General features: G+C 38.9%; 1 pseudogene; it reads right to left on the bottom strand.

Annotated features, from left to right (window-relative positions):
• The window catches only part of LOC113178166 (uncharacterized), a 29811-nt pseudogene extending 11768 nt beyond the window's left edge, over window positions 1-18043 (bottom strand).
• Between the last annotated feature and the right edge of the window lie 1597 nt (window positions 18044-19640).

Here is a 19640-nt window from a genome sequence, read left to right as displayed (position 1 = left end):
GTCTATACGAACACAAATCATTACGAAAACGCCTAGCATACAGGAGAAGCAGAGCATTCCAAAAGCCACAAGTGAAGGGAATCAAATTACATATGGGGAAAACCAATTAGGATCTCTGATTTCTGAACTGAGACCCTGAAATCTACAAGATCCTGCAACAATATAAACCAAGCTCTGAAAGAAATGGATGCCAACCAAGAATCATACCCAGCAATATTAAATTTTGATTAGCAATTAGATTTCGATTCAGATGTTATTTTTTGACAAAATAAAAACCTTCCATCATACACAAAATTAAAAGAATTTACAATGAGAAAGCTGCATTACAGAACATCCTTGGCAAAATATTCCATGAGGAGGAAATGAACAACAATAAAAAATCAAAAAAGGGTAGTATCACTCTAAAGGAAAAACCTATCAAAGAGAAACTGACTTAGTTAAATACCAAAAATAAACAAAAATAACCGGGAATACAAATGTCTTCTCAATAATAACCCTGAAAGTTTAGTTCCAACTCAGCAATCAAAAGCCAGGCAGATTGGATTTAAAAAGACCAATAATATGCTGCCTCCAAGAGACTCATCTCATAGGAAAAGACACCCACAAACTGAATGTGACAGGTTGGAAAAAAAAATATATCACTCAGGCTGGGGCTCAGTGGTAGACCACTGGCCTAGCACATATGAGACCCTGTATTCGATCTCAGCACCACATAAAACTAAATAATAAAGGTATTGTGTCCATATACAAAAAATAAATATTAAAACACATACTACCACTCACATGAAATGTGGAGGCAAGCAGGGGTTTCCATTCTTATATCAAATAATGTGGACTTCAAGTGAAAGTTAATCAAAATGGATATAGAAGGACACTACATCCTGCCTAAAGGAACCATACACCAACAAGACAGAGCAATTGTAAATATACACATACCCAAAACAATGGAGCATCTATGTTCAAACAGACTCTTCTCAAATTTAAGGGCCAAGTAGACCTCAAGACAATAATTCTGGGTGATTTTAATACACCTCTTTTACCACTGGATTGATCTTCCAAACAATATCTAGACAGAAACTATAGAACTCAATAATACAATCAATAACCTAGATTTAACTGACATACATAGACTATTTCATCCTTCAAGAGGCGAAGACACTTTCTTCTCAGCAGCAAATGGATCCTTCTCTAAAATAGAGTTCCTTTTTGGCATGACATATGGTCTAAGAAATGCAGAAAAGTAAAGATACTACCCTGCATTCTATCAGATCATAATGGAATGAAATTAGAAATCAATGATAAAAATAGAAGCTACTCCTATACCTGGAGACTAAATAATATGCTAGTGAATGAACAATGGGTTGTAGAAAACATCAAAGAGGAGATTTAAAAATTCTTAGAGGTGAATGAGGACACAGATACAATATATCAAAATCTCTGGGACACTATGAAGGCATTACTAACAGGAAAGTTCATTGCTTGGAGTTCATTCCTTAAAAAAGAGAAAGTCAAATAAATGACCTAAAATTACATCTCAAAGCCCTAGGAAAAACAATCAATCAACACCAAAAGCAGTAAAGGACAGAAAAGAATTAAAATCAGAGCTGAGATCAATGAAATTGGAACAAAAGAAGCAAATAAAAATTGACAAAGTGACTGGGAATGGAACCACCATTTGACCCATCTATCCCACTCCCTGGTCTATAACCAAAGGACTTAAAAACAGCATACTACAGGGACACAGTCACAATGTTTTTAGCAGCACAATTCACAAGAGTTAAACTGTGGAGCCAACATAGATGAACTTCATTGGATGAATGGATAAAGAAAACATGGTATTCGTACACAATGGAATATTACTCAGCAATAAAAGAAAATAAAAACATGGCATTTGCAGGTAAATGGATGGCATTGGAGAAGATAATGCTAAGTGAAGTTAGCCAAACACAAAATAACAAATGCTGAATGTTTTCTCTGATATAAGGAGGCTGACTTATAGTGGGGTAGGGAGGTGGAGCATGGGAGGAATAGATGAATTCTATTTAGGGCAGAGGAGTGGGAAGAATAGGGAGGGGAAAGGGATTAGCAAGGATGGTGGAATATAATAGAAATCATTATCCAAAATACACATATGAACACACATATTGATGTCAACCTACTTTATATACAGAGATATGAAAAAACGTGCTATATATGTGTAATAAGAATTGTAATATATTCTGCCACCATATATTTTTAATTTCTTTTATTTTTCAAAATGAAAAGTTGGCTCTTAGAAAAACAAATACATTTGATAAAACCTTATCCATGCTACTGTAGAGAAGGAGAGAAATACTCCAATTACTAAATCCATGATAAAAGAGGAAATATCACCATTAACACTAGAGAAATACAGAAGATAATTAAAAATTATTTTGAAAATTTGTACTGCAATTAAACAGAAAATATTGAAGTCATCAACAAATGTCTAGAATCATGTGACTTTCACAAACTGAGTAAGTTAAACAGATCATTTTCAAGCAATGAAATAGAAGACACCATTAAAGCCTACCAACCAAAAATAAATAAATAAATAAATCTCAGGACTCAATGGATACAAGACCTTCAAAGAAGAACTAACACCAATACTCCTCAAATTATTCCATGAAATATAAAAAGAGGGAGCACTTTCAAACTCACTGTATAAGGCCTATATCTCCTTGATTCTAAAATCAGACAAACACAGAAAAGAAACTGTACTTCAGACCAATACCTCTAAAAAGCAGAAGCAAAAATTCTGAATAAAATTCTGGCAAATCACATACAAAAACATATCAAAAAGATGGTTTATCATGATGAAGTGGGATTCATCCCAGGGATGCAACGTTGGTTCAACATACAGATATCAATAAATGTAATTCATCACATCAGCAGATTTAAAGATAAGATCCTTATGATCATCTCAACAAATGCAGTAAAAGCATGTGACAAAATACAGCACCCCTTCATGTTCAAAACACTAGAAAAACTAGGAATAACAGAAACTTCCCTCAAATTATTTTAAAGGCTCTCTATGCTAAGTCTCAGGCCAACATCATTCTAAATAAAGGAAAACTGAAGGCATTCCCTGTATAATTGGAAACAAGACCGGGATGCCCTCTCTCACACTTCTATTCAAAATAGTTCTTGAAACACTGGCCAGAGCAATTAGACAGATGAAAGAAATTAAACGAATAAGTATAGGAAAAGAAGAACTTAAACTAGCACTATTTGCTGATGATATGATTCTGTACCTAGAAGACTCAAAAAACTCCACTAGAAAACTTCAGAACTGGAATTCTGCAAAGTAGCAGGATATAAAATCAACTCCTATAAGTCAAAGGCATTTCTGTATATCACTAACAAATCCTCTGAGAGAGAAATGAGGAAAACTACCCCATTCACAATATCCTCAATAAAAAAAGATACTTGGGAATCAACAAGAGGTAAAGGATCTACACAATGAAAACTATGAAAGACTAAAGAGAAACCAAAGACCTTAGAAGATGGAAAGATTTAACTTGATCTTGAATAGGAAGAATTAATATTATCAAAATGACCCTACTACCAAAAGCACTCTACAGATTTAATGCAATTCGGATCAAAATCCCATGGCATTCCTCATAGCAATAGAAAAGCAATCATGAAATTTATCTGGAAAAATAAGAGACCCAGAATAGCTAAAGCAATCCTTAGCAGGAAAAGGGAGGCAGGTGGCATTGCTATACCAGATGTAAACTATACTACAGAGCCACAGTAACAAAAACAGCATGGTACTGGCATCAAAACAGGCTGGTAGACCAATAGTACAGAATAGAGGACACAGAGACCAACCCACAGAACCACAATTATCTTATATTAGACAATGGTGCTAAAAATATGCACTGAAAAAAAGATAGCATCTTCAACAAATGGTGCTGGATAAACTGTAAATCCATATGCAGCAAATTAAAATTGAATCCCTCTCTCTCACTATGCATAAAAGTTAACTCAGAATGGATCAAGGATCTAGGAATTAAACCAGAGAGTCTCCAAATTGAAGAAAACGTAGGCCTTATCTCCATCATGTGGGATTAGGCTACAGCTTCCTTAATAACACTCCTATAGGACAAGAATTAAAACCAAGAATCAACACATGGGATGGATTGAAACTAAAGATTTTTATCAAAAAAAAAAAGCCCAATAGAAGAGAGAGCCTACTTTCTGGGAGCAAATTTTTACCCCACATACAACAGATAGAGCACTAATATATAGGATATATAAAGAACTCAAACTTCTTAACACCAAAAAAAAAAAATAATCCAATCTATAAATGGGCCAAGAACCTGAAAAGACACTTCTCAGAAGAGGATATACAATCAATCAACAATTATATGAAAAAAATGTTCATCATCTCTAGCAATCCGAGAAATTCAAATTAAAACCACTCTAAGATACCATCTCACTTCAGTCAGAAGGGCAGCTATTATGAAGACAAACAACAATAAGTGTTGGTGAGGATGTGGGGAAAAGGTACACTCATAAACTGCTGGTGGGACTGCAAATTGGTGCAGCCAATTTGGAAATCAGTATGGAGATTCCTTGGAAATATGGGAATGGAACTACCATTTGACCCAACTATTTCTCTTCTCGGACTATACCAAGAAACAAAAACAGCACACTACAGGGACACAGCCAGGTCAATGTATATAGCAGCAGAATTCACAATAGCTAAAGTATGGAGTCAACCTAGTTCCCTTCAGTGCATGACTGGATAAAAAACATGTGGCTTATATACACAATGAAATATTACTCATCATTAAAAAAGAACAAAATCATGGCACTTTCAGGTAAATGGATAGAGTTGGAGAAGATGATGCTAAGTGAAGTCAGCCAATTCCCCCCAAAAAAATGCTGAATGTTTTCTCTGATATACGGAGGCTGAATCATAGTGGGTTAGGGAAGGGGATCATGGGAGGAATAGATGAATTCAAAACAGGGCAGAGGGGTGGAAGGGAAAGGGAAGGCACAGGGGATTAGCAAGAATGATGGAATGTGATGGACATCTTTATACAAAGTTCATGTATGAAGACTTGAATTGGATGTCAACATACCTTATATACAAAGAGAGATGAAAAATTGTGATATATATGTGTATTAAGAGTTGTAATGCAAAAAAAGTACATGTATAATGGCATATTTGATGTGAACATACTTATATGAAGAAAGATGAAACATTGTGCTCTATGTGAAATAAGGATTATAATGCATTCCACTGTTGTCATGTATTTAAAAAAATAATAAAAACCATAAAAAATCATGATCTAAAAAACATCTAGAAAAAAGAAAGAAAGAGAAAGAAAAAAAAGAAAGAAAGTAATAAACTAACTAACTGAGATAGGATGCATTTGGTGCTACATACCCAATATATCCAGTGTCTGGAGGCTGAGGCAGGGGGATCAAAATTGTGAAGTTTACCCTAGCAACATAGTGAAACCCTGCCTAAATTTAAAAATAAATAGGTGTAGCAATTTTAAAAAATTAAGAAAAAATTAAATTTTTTAAATAAAAATTTTAAAAGTACTGAGGATAGTGTTCAGCAATAGGACACCCTGGTTCCAATCCCCAGTTTCACAAAAGGAAAAAAAAACAATGAAAAAAGTCCTTTTCAAAGTTACAGAAAAAATATTTTAATATTTATACATTGTATATATGAAAACAAAAATTCTATTCCTCAAATGACTCCATTAAAGAGAACAAGGAGAAGTGACAGATGAAAGAAACAAATTGCCTCACCTTTAACCAAACTCTTCTAAGAAAGGAGAACAGAGACTACAAGAGAAACGCAGGCAAGAGACGTGAATGGCCCCTTCAAATAGCAGGTATCTAAATGTCCCTTCATCACAAAGCAATCAACGTCTTTAGAAAGGTGGGACTGTACCATAAAGTCACACTGTACACACAAACTGAGACAGTGTTGAAGAACATGTGGGGTTATCATGAAGGTCCACAGAAACAGATGTGGACCCTAGAGCACCTGTTCATATGGGGACACAGCACACTGCTCCAGAGCCGAGACCCAGGGTCTGGTGAAAGAGGATGTCCATTTGGGAATAAACATAAACTATGGAAAATAATCATTTATGGAAGTCAGCCACATTTTGTTTGCCATATTGCATACAGTTTGACAAATACTATGAAACACTGTGTCAGTTTTATACAGCTGTCACATAAATGTCACATTTCACATATAATCATACTTAAATAGTACATCTGCAGAATTTGAAAAAATGCAAATACAGAGCAGCACATAACAGACTGAATTACACATCCTGGGTATAGATGATAGGACTCCTCATTATAAAGAGGACAGATTCCCTCAGGTTCATCTATGACAACACCCTATTAAAATTTCACCATGATTTTTTTTTTTTCATTGAAGAAGGGACCAAAGCAAACAGTTTGAAAATTCTCCTGGAAGGTTCAATTGATATGAAATTACCAAAGAATTCTGAAATCTAAGAGCAAAAGCAGGAGCTATCATTACCAGGCAATAATGCATGTTATAAAATTATCATATTGCAGAAATTTGAGGACCAAAAAAATCACAAGTATCATAGATGACTCCATATGTATGTAAATGTCAATTTTATTATGAAGTGCAATGAAAAGGCCTAGCTAAATGCCACCATCTCCAGCAGAGGATTTGATGTGAATGAACAAGGCAACCCAACGTGAAGGGTGGTGTGTGAACTGGAGGCGCAGAGCACTGGTAGGGCTTGGGTCCAGAACGTGCGGGGTACTGGATTACACTCCAGCATCCCAAAGGAGCACATATTGAGGAGGATTATGTTTCAAAATTATACCAGAATAGGAGGCTCCTTGATTCCCTTCACACATGGATACATCAAATAAACACCTACTTCTGTTTTGAGTCCCTTTTAAATAAAGTTATAATGGACTGAGAGACCTATGCATTGGACCACTGAGAAAATCTCTACCATCCAAAGGGCAGGCAAAGTTGGGGGACACGTGGGCATTAGTCCTGCCTTGAGCAATGTGCCACATAATTGGGACAGAATACCAAAATTCAGTGTCACCCAGAGTAGAGGAAAACTGATTGGCATCACAAATGGAGAACATGGGACATGAAATGGCTTGTAGCTGGAAACAGAATTTATCTGGTGCTCATAGAAGAAAGAGCTGGATATACACAAGTATCAGGATGAGAGAAAGGGGGTGATTTTCGATGGGTGTGGAGGGTCATGAGATTTATCCATGGGACAATGGCAGAAGGGGAGGGAGATCAAGGGTGCCAGTTTATCCCTAGAAGTGATTTGCAACATGATCTGCAAACTATGGTTGCTAACAGTTGAGCTCCTCCCTAGCCAGTCCCTAAGCGTAGACAGGACAAATGCAGTCCACCCAGCAGCCCTGCCTGAGCCCTCTCCCCCCTACCTCAGTAATAACTCCAGGTCTAGCCAGTTATTTCTGGAATAAGGATGTCCAGGCACTCAGGGTCCCAATATTTTTCCCTTTCCATGGACTCCATCCTAACCCACCAAGTTTTGGGAGCAGTGGCAACTGTGCATGTGCATATCTCAGAAAGGAGGGGCTTCACATTAGTGTGCAAGCACTTCCCTGGACTATGATACCCCTCCCAGGAGTGAAGCAAAAGCTTTCAAAAGCACAGCTCCCTGTTTCTTTCTAGAATAGGCTCACACCACATTCTTACAGTGAGCACAGGCAGCCTGGGTTCTAACCAATTGCATCAGGAATTCAGCCCCCAGCCAAGTAGGACAGCTTCTCAGTCTGAGTGCAGCTGTGGGAAAGGCTCCTATCAAACAGTCAAAGGAACCAGTCCTCCAATGACATGGATATGGAGAAAGAGACCTGCTCACATGGGGCTAGAATATAAGCTCATTGCAGAAATTTTTGAAAACAGCATGGAGTTCTTCAAAAGCTAACAAAACAACAACAACTCTGGATGCATTCCCAGAGGAACTTGAACCAGTGTGTTAAAAAATGGCTACATGCCCATCACTGTTCCAGGATCCACAGGAGGCAGGACAAGGGAACTTCTGAAGTGGCTCTGGCTAAGGAGACTCCTCCCAGCTGCAGGGCCATCACCTACTCTGCTGAGAAACTACTTCCCCTAAATGCACCTGCTCATAGGTCAACAGGTGCCTGATATGTACCAGACGCTTTGGAGACCTCAGATGTTCCAGGATTGGGATCCTTATGTCAGGCAGAGCCAAAACAGGTCCAGGAAAATATCACAGAGGGCATGAGACCCCTAGGACATGCAGTCCACAGCGGGAACACTCAGCCCAAAGACATTCTGAAAAGGTGTCTGGCCCGGCAGAGGAAGGGAGAATACACGTGCACAAATACACACACACACACACACACACACACACACACACTTTTTCAAATGTCAAGTTGTTTTTGGCGTACTTTTCTCTCATGTGAAATGCTCATAAACAGAAAACAAAACCTTTGCTACTTATTTTATTACAGTGGGGAGGAAAATCTGTCACTGGAAATGAAAACAGGACTGGAATTTGAGGAATTCATTGATACATGTGTACATTTTTCATCTGGGAGACGGGGTTGTGGATCTGACACTTTGCTTCCCTTACATTTAGAACATTAAGGGCGACCAAGGCAGGAGGGCCACACCTGTAATCCCAGCCACTCCAGAGGCTGAGGCCCAAGTTCAAGGCCAGACTCAGCCTCTGTCTCAAGATAAATGATAAAAAGAATGAGGGATGTAGCTCTCTGGGAAAGGACCACTGCGTTCAATCCACTATGCTCCCCATGACCCCCCAATAAGAAAGAAAACCTCAGGAGGGAGAAAACCCTGAGACCCCTGCAGATCCCAGCCCACTTGGGTAGGAAAAGGGCCCACAGAGTGGTGATTCTCATGGTCCCAACACTCTGAAATCCAGCACAGAAGAAATTCATGGAGGAGACTTGATCTGCCAATTTGTACAGGAGATACCCATGAGTTTAATAATGAGAATAAAAGAATCCAACATCTTTAGAAACCCGAGAAATGTAAACTAAAACCCTATCAGAGAGAAAATGAAATAGTATCAATGAAGATAAGAAACCACAGAATTCTAATAAACTTAAGGAGTTCAACTGCTTCATAACTATTTGTGGAAACTGTTTTGCCATTAAAGACACTTGATAATCCCCAACCGGAGTACACTTACTCAAATTAGTTCACAGGATAATGCATTAATAAAAATGGGATATTCAGATTAAAAAATGGTATAAAATACAATGGGTAAGTTTTACACTGTGCCATATGCATGGGGTCGTATGTATAACTCTGATGCACTAATAAACAATCCAGCATGCTTGACTCTTAATGGAAGCATTCAGCCCAAAAATTCATCTACAAAGTTAAATATATGTAAACTTAGCCAAGAAACTTTTGAATTATAAGAACAAAAAAATATAAGAGCAAAAAAAAAAGAGTTATTACCCAACATGTGCATTGGGAAGCTGTACTGATACAATTGTCATCAAGGAATCACGACGTCAACAGTGTCCACCCAGGAACCCATGTGGAAGTGAAAATCATACACTTAATTGCAACGGAAAAGTCATTATCAATTAAACCATAACAAGGCCAATCTCAGCAACTTAGCTAGACCAGCGGGCAGAATAAAAACTAAAAACTACCAGGGACATGGCTGAGTGGTAAAGCACCCTTCTGTTAACTACAAAACAAACAAAAAAACAAAAACAATAAAACAAACTCCACAAAACTAGCTCAGGAATAAACGAGGTCCCTGTACACCGCAGCTCCTCTCCTGCAGGAAAATGGTGTTTGGGGGTTTGATTTTTTATTATTATTTTTTTTTATTTTTGGGTACCAGGCATTGAACTCATTGGTCCTGGACCACTGAGCTCCATACCAAGCCCTATTTTGCATTTTATTTAGAGGCAGGGTCACACTGAGTCTCTAAGTGCCTGGACAACTTGAAGAGGTTGGCCTTTACCTCCCAATCCTGCAGCATAACCCGCCCTCCCCCAGCCTCTGGGATGACAGGTGTGCGCCAACCCATGACTTGGAAATTGGATTCTCCCAGTGGTCCCACCTATCAATCACCACAGCCCAGGAAGACGCCAGGCAGCAGCTCTCACATGCCACATAGGACGTGACCAGGGGCTGAGGTTGCCCCCAAGTGATGGGGAGGCCGTGAGGGGGTTCTCCGCCACTGTCGTGCTCCCCACCTGGCTGGCCAGGGGGACTGAGGGGCGCTGTCCCCAATGGGCTCAGGCCTGTGTACTCATAGAGTGCCCTGAGTCAGGGTCAGCCAGCTCAGGTTCCCACTACAGCCTGTCCTGCCAGACAGCTTCCTTGCCCCTCCTCCCTCCTGAGCCTTCCTGTCCAGGAACCAGGTGCCACTGCACACTCACCATCTCCTGGTGCCGAGCAGCCAAGCCTGCCCTGGGGAGCTTTAGCCCCTGCATGGTAGGGCCACCCGAAATCCCGGGCACGAAGCAAAGCCTGAAGTCCAACTGCAGGAGTCCTGGAACTGCGGACCACAGAGAAATTAATCCCAAACCGCGCGCGGAGGCCCGCCCCCTGCTTGTTGGCAACGCTCAGGATTGGACAGCACTCAGCACCGGGGCTTCTGATTGGACAGGGCGTCAGTCAGTTTCCGCTCTCCCCCCTCCCAGTCCAGCCCAGTGAGCCTTCTTTTTGAGTGACAGCAGGCTGATATCTGCTCCAGGCAAGGAGGAGGCCAGAATGGCAGGGTTTGGGTGCAGCTTTTTTCTTTTTTTCTTTTCCTTTTGAGGTCTGGGCATTGGGTTAGGGTCAGGGAAGTTCTGTTGGGTTTTGATGTTAGGAAGTTGAAGTCATTTCTTGAAAGTTTCATCACCTGGACCTCCTCCTATAATAAGACCACCCAAAGCGTCTTTGGGAGTCTGACTTGTCTTCTGTTTATTTGTGCAAAATTCTCCAAGTAGAACTGGCCTTTCGCCCAGTAAGAACTACCCAGTGCTTCATGGCAAGCTCTGGTGGAGGCTCACTGGGGGCCTGGCAGACGCCCTACAGGAGTTTACCACCCAGTTGGCAGCCTGAGAGCTCATGTTCCTCCAGCTGAGTTGAGTCTATCTGGAGCCCATTTTGAGGCTGGAGAATGAGTAAGGCGATCAGCACAGAAGAGACCCCCAGAGAGCAGACCTGAGTAAACCCCAGCTGCACCCGGGCTCCTGCAGTCTCTGGCGAACTGGGGGTTGAATTCAGAGGCCTCAACCTCTAAGCCCCTTCCCCAGCCCTAGCTTGAAGTTTATTTAGAGACAGGGTCTCACTGAGTTGCTTAGCACCTTGCTTTGGCTGAGGCTGGCTTTGAATTTGCCATCCCTCTGCCTCAGCCTCCCTAGCTGCTGGAATGACAGGCATGTGCCACTTTTTTTTTAACCTGTGGTGGCCACAGGATAACAGCCTTACACAGATCAAGGCCACCCTGTTTCCTGACAGTCCCCTGGATCCCAGTCAATGGGATCCTGTCTCCTCCTAAAACCAGAGACACCCTGCCCAGGTGGGCATCCTTAGTATCAGCTGAATACTCTGCACTTGACAAGAAAAAAGAAACAACGCAAAAGACAGACCCTACCTACTTGTCTTGAAGCAAACAAAGTCAATGTGTTTCCAAAGACAGCTCTGGTCTTGTCCCCCAAATTCAGTGGTGCAAAAAGTCACATAATACAGAGAAGAGGGGCTCCTTAAGAGGGGCTCAAGGATCTCTCTCTTTAAGGAAAAACAATTTGCATTTGATTGGGAGTCCAGGAAAGACAACTCCAGGTTTTCCTAATTTGGTAAATAACTCCATAGACTCCAATGCACCCGGCTCCTCTCTGTCTTTGTTAACCATAGAGGCCTGGAGATTACCTGCCCCCTGGGACCCCTGCACCTGCAGATGAATGGGGGGGTCCTATCTTCTCCATGCAGCGCCCTGAACCTACACCTTCTCACAGACTCCAACACCTTTGGCAGCATCCAATAGGGGAGTGGTTTAGAAAATTCTGGAATGTACCTAAAGACATTTCCTTATCTGGCTAAGATGCTATCAAGTTGGATCCATGGTCCTTTTAAGTACTTTTTATCTTTTTCTGTTTTATTCATCCTTTTTAGTTATACATGACCATAGAGTCAATGTGATAAAATTATCCAAACATAAAATATACCTATATACCTTATTCTCCTTAGTACCCCACTCATGTGGGTGTGCATGATGGACCAATTCACTTAGATATTTTCATATATTTAAATAGAAACATTATGGTTGATTCATGCTACTGTCTTTCCTGTTCTTATCTCCCCTCCCTTCCTGTTGTTCCCCTTTGTCTAATCATTATCTTCTCCAACTCCATCCATTTACATGCAAATGCCACGATTTTATTCTTGTATTGCTGAGTAAAATTTCATTGTGTATATATGCCACATTTTTTATCTATTCATCCACTGAAGGGATTCTGTGTTGGCTCCATAGTTTAGCTATTGTGACTTGTGGTGCCATAAACATTGATCTGGCTGTGTCCCTGTAGTATGTTGTTTTTAAACCTTTGTGCTTAGACTGAGGAGAGGGATAGGTGGGTCAAATGGAGATTCCATTCCCATATTTCCAAGGAATCTCCATACTACTTTCCAAATTGGCTGCACCAACTTGCAGTCCCACTAGCAATGTATGAGTGTACCTATTTCCCACATCCTCACCAACACTTATTATTGTTTGTTTTCATAATTGATGCCATTCTGATGGAGTTAGATGAAATATTAGAGTAGTTTTGATTTGCATTTCTCTGATTCCTAGAGATGATGTGCATTTTTCATATATTTATTGATTGTATATCCTCTCCTGAGAGGTAGCTGTTCAGGTCCTTAGCCCACTTGTTGACAAGGTTATTTGTTTTTTCATCTACCAGGATCATTTAAGTCCTCTATCCTCGACCATAGCTGCTTCATTTTCTTCCTCATATTGTGAAGCTTCCAGCTTCTTGGACTGAGCTGTTACCAGTTTCCCAGTGTTGCCATCCTGTAGGCAAACATTTGGTGACTATTACTCACATGATTATGTGACTAAATGTAATAAGCTCCCTTCTGTATACACATGTACATTTTTTGTGTATTCTACTTTTCTGAAGAATCCTAAATATACAGGCATATTCTCAAGGTCTAGGTCATATTGCATCTCTAGTTATAATTTTTTGAAAAAACCATTATAGTTTTTTTAATGTCTATTCAAATTTATATTCCTGGCAAGGATTCCAAATGTTTCCTTTTCTGCATATCCACTGCAGTATGTGTTACCTACCAACATTTTGAGGATTGAGTCCACAAGTGTGTGGTTATATCTCATTGTGATATAACCTGAAAGCATAAAAATTCCAGAAGAAAATGAGAATTTTTTTTTTGCCATTGGTGTTGGCAATGGTTTTAGATAGAATATGCAGAGACTGTGCAAGGAAAAACAGCTGAGACTATATAAAGCTAAAAATGCTTCTATACAGCAAAGGAATAAATCAATGAAATGTAAAGTAGACTGGGTTAAAGAAAACCGATTCTAGCCCCCATGTCTGAAAAAGCTCAACATCCAAAATCTAAGAAACTTACACAACTCACCAAAATTTAATATAAACCCCTCATAACCTAATTTAAATATGGTAAAATACTTAGATTCTGCCCTAAAATTAAACAAGTGTGTAAAGACATATGAAAGTTACTCAAGATCATGTATTAGGCTATATAAAATGATAATTTAGCAATTCTGCTTTATATGTCTCACAGGATTATGGGTGCACACTCTCCATCCTTCACAGGGCATTTGATATCAATTAGCAAAATGCCAGGTTCTCATTTTCCCACATTATGCTTCCTCATTATTCCATGTTAATTGCCAAGAAAATCTCCAGCCTGGAAAACAACAAAATATAGATAAATTGCTAGATAATCATCAACTTTGAAAATTACTTCAGAAATCAATAAAATACATTAGTAGACCCAGATGTGAAGATGTGAAATAGACCTACAAATCAACATTTAACTTTACAGCTGCTCAAAAAATACATGCAGTTATGCTGAAATGGGAGCACATGCCATTAGTCTTGACTCCCTTGAGGCCACAGAAGGAGGACGATTTAGGCTAAGGAATTTGAGGCCAAAATGGCAAAAATCTAGTTCTAAAAATTGACCCACCAAAAAACCAAACAGTAATCACATTTTTAAAAAGGAGCCTTCACGGGTGATTACTATGAAACATGTAATTAGGATCAGTAACAATAATTCATGATCACGTCTAAATGTAGAAGAAGAAAATTGACTAATTCTTTCTGTAAGGCCAGAAATACCAGCTAACACAGCATAAGAATGGAAATTGCAGACCATCTTTTTATAGAGGTTGACCCAGATATTCAAAACCCCTAGCAAACTGAGAACAACAACAAAAAGAATGATTGGACTTCATGACCAAGAGGGACATTGTCATATGTGAAGTTTCCAAAAATCATTCTGATAGAGAAAAGCTCTGGCAAATCACTTACTAAATTATTGTAAAACCTATGGCCAAATATGACCACAAGAAAATTCTTTTTCAATCCACTTAACGGCAGCTATGAACTGTTTTCATACTTAATGGTGTGAACTGAAGTATTTATCAATTTATTTTTAGGAAAATAAAAAAAGTATGCTTTTCTAACTTATAAATATTGTATGAGAATATTAAATGGTATTTTATACATCAAAAATCAAATAGCATATGCAGATGATATGCAGATTATTTCTATAATGTTTCTAAGCAATTTCCATGAACTAATGAAACATAAGAATTACTTGAATAATGTCATGGGTTAAATGGTCAACATTAAGTTATTTAAATTATACACAGTAGCAATGAGCAGTGTTAAAATGGAGGCACAATCCATTCACAAACATAGGGAAAACAATTTAAATGAAAGTATTAACAAAATAATTGTTCACTGCAAAGTAAAAAAATAAGGTGAAAGTAAAATGCAAAAAAAGATCATGGAAACAAAATGGGAAAACTGTTATTATTCAATAATTAAAAGTTTGATTTTGGGTTTTAAGTGTTGATAGGCTTCCTCCAGATTAGCGCTTGGGGTGGGGCCAGGCTTCCTCCTCCAATCTGATATGTATTCTATATATATGAGTTAAGTTAATAATTGTGTTATTGAGCTCTATAGTTTCTTTATTCAACTTTTGTTTGGAAGATCTATACAGTGGTGAGAGAGGTGTGTTAAAGTCACCCCAGATCACGTTGTGGTCAATTTGACCCTTGAACTTGAGAAGAGTTTGTTTAAACATAGTTGCCCCATTGTTTGGGGCATATATATTTATGATTGTTATGTCTTGTCATATGGTTCCCTTGAGAAGTATGAGATGTTCTTCTTTATCTATTTTGATTAACTTTGGCTTGAAGTCTACTTTATTTAATATAAGTATGGAGACCTCTGCTTGCTTTCAAGGTTCATGTGAGGGGTGTGTTTTTCTCAGTCTTTCACCTTCAGTCTGTCTTTTCCTGAGTCTCCTGGAGGCAGAATATGGTTGGATTTTTTTAAAATCCAGGCTACTAGCCTATGTCTTTTGATTGGTGTGTTTAAGCCAGTAACATTTAAGGTTACTATTGAGTCATGGTTTGTATTTCCAGCCATCCTTGTTTATTTTTTTCTACTTGACTTGAAGTGTTAATTATTGTTTAATTTTTAATTGGTATCTACATATAGGATCCAGCATTTAAATTGAACATGTGTAGTGATCAAATCTGTGCAATTTCTACCTTCTAAAATATAATTTTGATGTTTGAAACCTGTAAACCTTTTTTAGAATGTCTACAGTCTAATAATTACTTGTCCGATTCAAACTATGGGCTATAAAACCTAAGAGCTACTTTTCCCTCTTAACGGCTTTTTGGCACTCCTTGCCATCTGTCTCTTAAAACAGATATAAAAAGCTTTTCTCGTTTGTGGTTCTTTGTGATCAACATTTCCAGCTTCAATATATGGGTGCAAACATACAGGATTTGTGAAATATGAAAAATCACTAGAAAAAGACAGTCTCCCATGGTAAATCCAGAAAAAAAGAATATAAATTAAAAAATTGTAGACTATAATCCCAGTGTCTTGGGAGGCTAAGACAGGAGGATGGTGAGTTCAAATCCAGCAACAGCAAGATCCTGAGCAACTTGGTGAGATGCTGTCTCAAAATAAAATACAAAATAGGAGTGGAGATGTGGCTCATTGGTTGAGTGCCCATGAGTTTTATCCCTGGTACCCCCCCAAATATATTAGGGTTCACATTTAATCACTAGGCCTTAGTTATTTTTTGGTGAGATCTATATATAAATGGCATATGCCAATTCTTATGAATTTATTTTATGTAAGTCAAATATAAATATTTTTATAGTATAGCTTAAATTGATCTATATTAGCATGTAAAAAATAACTTAAAAATGCTTTTAGGTGAGGCTGAATGCCTGCAATCCCATTGGCTCAGGAGTCAGAGGATTACAAGGCCAAAGCTCAGAAACTTAGCAAGATTTTCTCCCAATATAAAAAAAAATGGCTGGTGAGATAGTTTAATGACTAAATGCCCTGGGTTCAATCTGGGGTACAAAGAAAAGGAGGAGGGTTTTTAAATTGCCTTGTCTCAACAACGAAAAGACATGTGAAATTTAAAACCCAAAACAGCATTCTATCACTTTTCTGTGACACACAAAATCTGCTTCAATTCATTTTAAACATTTGAATCTTACACAATCTAAGTTTTCTAACACTCAATAAATGACATGTTTTACTCACGTGTGTCTCCAGGCCATTAGATGAATTTAAGATCAATGTAGCTGAGGAAAATGCAGTCATACAAACTGGAGTGTGCAGGTGCCATGAATTTGCAGTAATAGTCAAGAACTCATGGATGGGTTATTCATTGCCTTGAAACTGTTGGAAAATTGTTTTCTAATGGTAAATTTCTGTATCAGTATTGGGAAGAACTTAGACCCTTTCCTGATAGTATGCTTCAGGGAAAGGGACACAATTTCATGCAATAATGAGAACTAATCTTCATACAGGTAGTGCCCAGGAGAAAACACAGTCTGGACATTCTGCTAGCTCCAGTTTTGAACCACAATCATCACTAAATGATGTGCATCAAGTATAATTAAAATTGTGTAAATGTACCATGGTAATGATGTGAAGAAATATCTATAGTAATGTCCATGGTAAGATACCATTGTTGTTAGGAAGCATCCTGGAGAATGGGAATGATTCATAGATGACTGAAATCCTGAGCTATGTACCTTCCCAGCTGTGCACATTATGCCTGGCACAACATAGTCCAGGAGATCATGAGACATAACAGAAGCTCTCTGATATCAAGGAGGTAATCTGAGAAACAAAACCCCTCAAACAAGGGTCTACTGAGTGATACTTCCAGCTTGGTCCATGGGTGCCCTATTGTACTGGGCACTCATGTCCTTTATGCACTGAAGAAATCAAGCTGCCCCCTGGAGTGGGCATTCTGGGTGGAAGGATATGTAAATCACAGGGAATCTAACACAGATTTCTGAAATAGGTTACATTTGAAGAATTCACATATGGTAAGAAAAAGGAAAGGCCAAGTGAGGAGATGAGAAAAAACAGATCACACATGAAAAAGAAATTTTCAAAAAAAAAAAATCACAAGTTTTGTTTCTTAGAGCTGATAGTAAAGACTCCCTCTAGTATCTGGATCCAGGAAGGAGTCATGTTAGATATGGTGCTCTCACTAAAGTCAGGGGAGGCTGTATGATACATGCACCATCATCTGTGTTGCAACCATCTAGCGAGGACTGCTCAGGCAGTGAACACGAGCTGGTGGTCAGGACAGAAGTAGAGAGAATTACAGGAGAAGGATACCCCGCTGAAAGTTAGGGTTACCTGGACCCTCTGGGTGGGCACATTCCAGGGTGAAAGTGAGAGGAAGAAGCATCTCTTCTCCCATATGCAGTGTGAGCACCATCCTGTTCATAACGGGAGAGTAAATGGGAACTGTCACCCCTAACAACACATGTGCAGACTTACAGCTTGGGGTTGTCCTCATCTCACAGCTCAGCTTCACCACTACTGCCAATCCTCCCCATGTCCTCTTTGTATAAACTAAGAGACAAAAGGGAGATGGAGAATTGAGACTGGTCTTGCTTCAAGCAAGTGGGCTTGGGACTGATGTCAGCCTCTGCAGAAATCTCTTACTTGTGGCTCTTTCTGTGCTGGGAATCTATAAATAGCACTAGGGAGAAATGACTGACACCTCAGAGAGGGCGACACAATCGCCCAGCCCCTCTGCTGCAAAACACTCCCTCCATTAACACAAGGAGAAAACCCTCGGCAAGACTTGACTTAATGGCAGCTCTTTGTGAGAAGTAGATATGAGAACCATGGGTTGCTTTTGTAAATTGTCAGGGTTTGAAAATACAGCTCAGGGTTAACACTTCCAGATATGATATTTATATTATTATTATTTTAAATTTCTCCTGAGAAAAGCAACTAAAAGAGAAATTGTTCTTTAAAGTCAAGAAAGAATAAGCCCCAGAGGTGCTTGTCTGTGGGCACAAGTGCATGGAGTACTGCATATAGGGCACAGGTTAAGGGCATCTGAGTGGCAGGCCACCCCCTATGCTAGGCGTGTGAGTAGCAAACTGCTTACCCCATCGGCACAACTATGTGCACGAAGCCATGTGTTGCAGTCCCACTCTTTGATTGTTCACTGCAAGGACAGTTAGCAGACATTACATTGGTGGCTGTCTATTTTGCTTAGGCTCTGCCTGAGTACATATACATGGTAACTGCACAATAAAATCAGGCCTGCTTCCTGATATTGCAAAATGTTTTAGTGATTAAAACAGAATGGACTAACACATAAAAATATTCGTCCAAATTCTTGTGAATTATATTCATAAGCCTATATTTTGCCACCATCAATTGGAACTTACCAGCACATTTATTTGATTTTCTAAAAGACTTAATGTACTTCCTTTGATCATGGTCCCTTGTTTGACATTTACCAACTGAAAGTTCTTAACCATGTGAGATTCTATTCTATAAAATGAGGTTTTGAACATAGAACCTCATTTCCCTTTAAAGATTTCAAAATGTACAATTACTCAAACAATAATTGTTCTATGAGTTATGAAGATGACCAAAGCAAGATTATCAAAATATTAAAACTTATTAATTCCCTGGTAATAAGTATACAAATTAGTAGTGTTTAAAATCTCTACATGACATACCATATGTAAGTTATGTCCCATGAATTTATTAAATTGAAAATTGAAGAAGTAAAACTGATATTCCCTATAAGAATAATTGACTCATTTTAGCAGGATCTCAAAGAAGCAAACATCTTTAGAAGACAATATCCTCATTACATCATACAGAACATGGTCCTCTGGGCTCCAACAGTTCTAATTAGTCCAGAGGACCATGTTCGGTATGGTGCAATGAGGATATTGTCTTCTAAAGATGTTTGCTTCTTTGAGAAGCAAAGAAGCCACTGGAAAAGCTCACTAGTAGATTAAATTCCCTCCTCCAATACCCTTTTTAGAATCCACACTAACTCTGCATCTGAG

Source organism: Urocitellus parryii (genome assembly GCF_045843805.1).
Source record: "Urocitellus parryii isolate mUroPar1 chromosome 16 unlocalized genomic scaffold, mUroPar1.hap1 SUPER_16_unloc_3, whole genome shotgun sequence".
NCBI lineage: Eukaryota > Metazoa > Chordata > Mammalia > Rodentia > Sciuridae > Urocitellus > Urocitellus parryii.
This window is presented reverse-complemented; position numbering and strand designations above follow the sequence as displayed.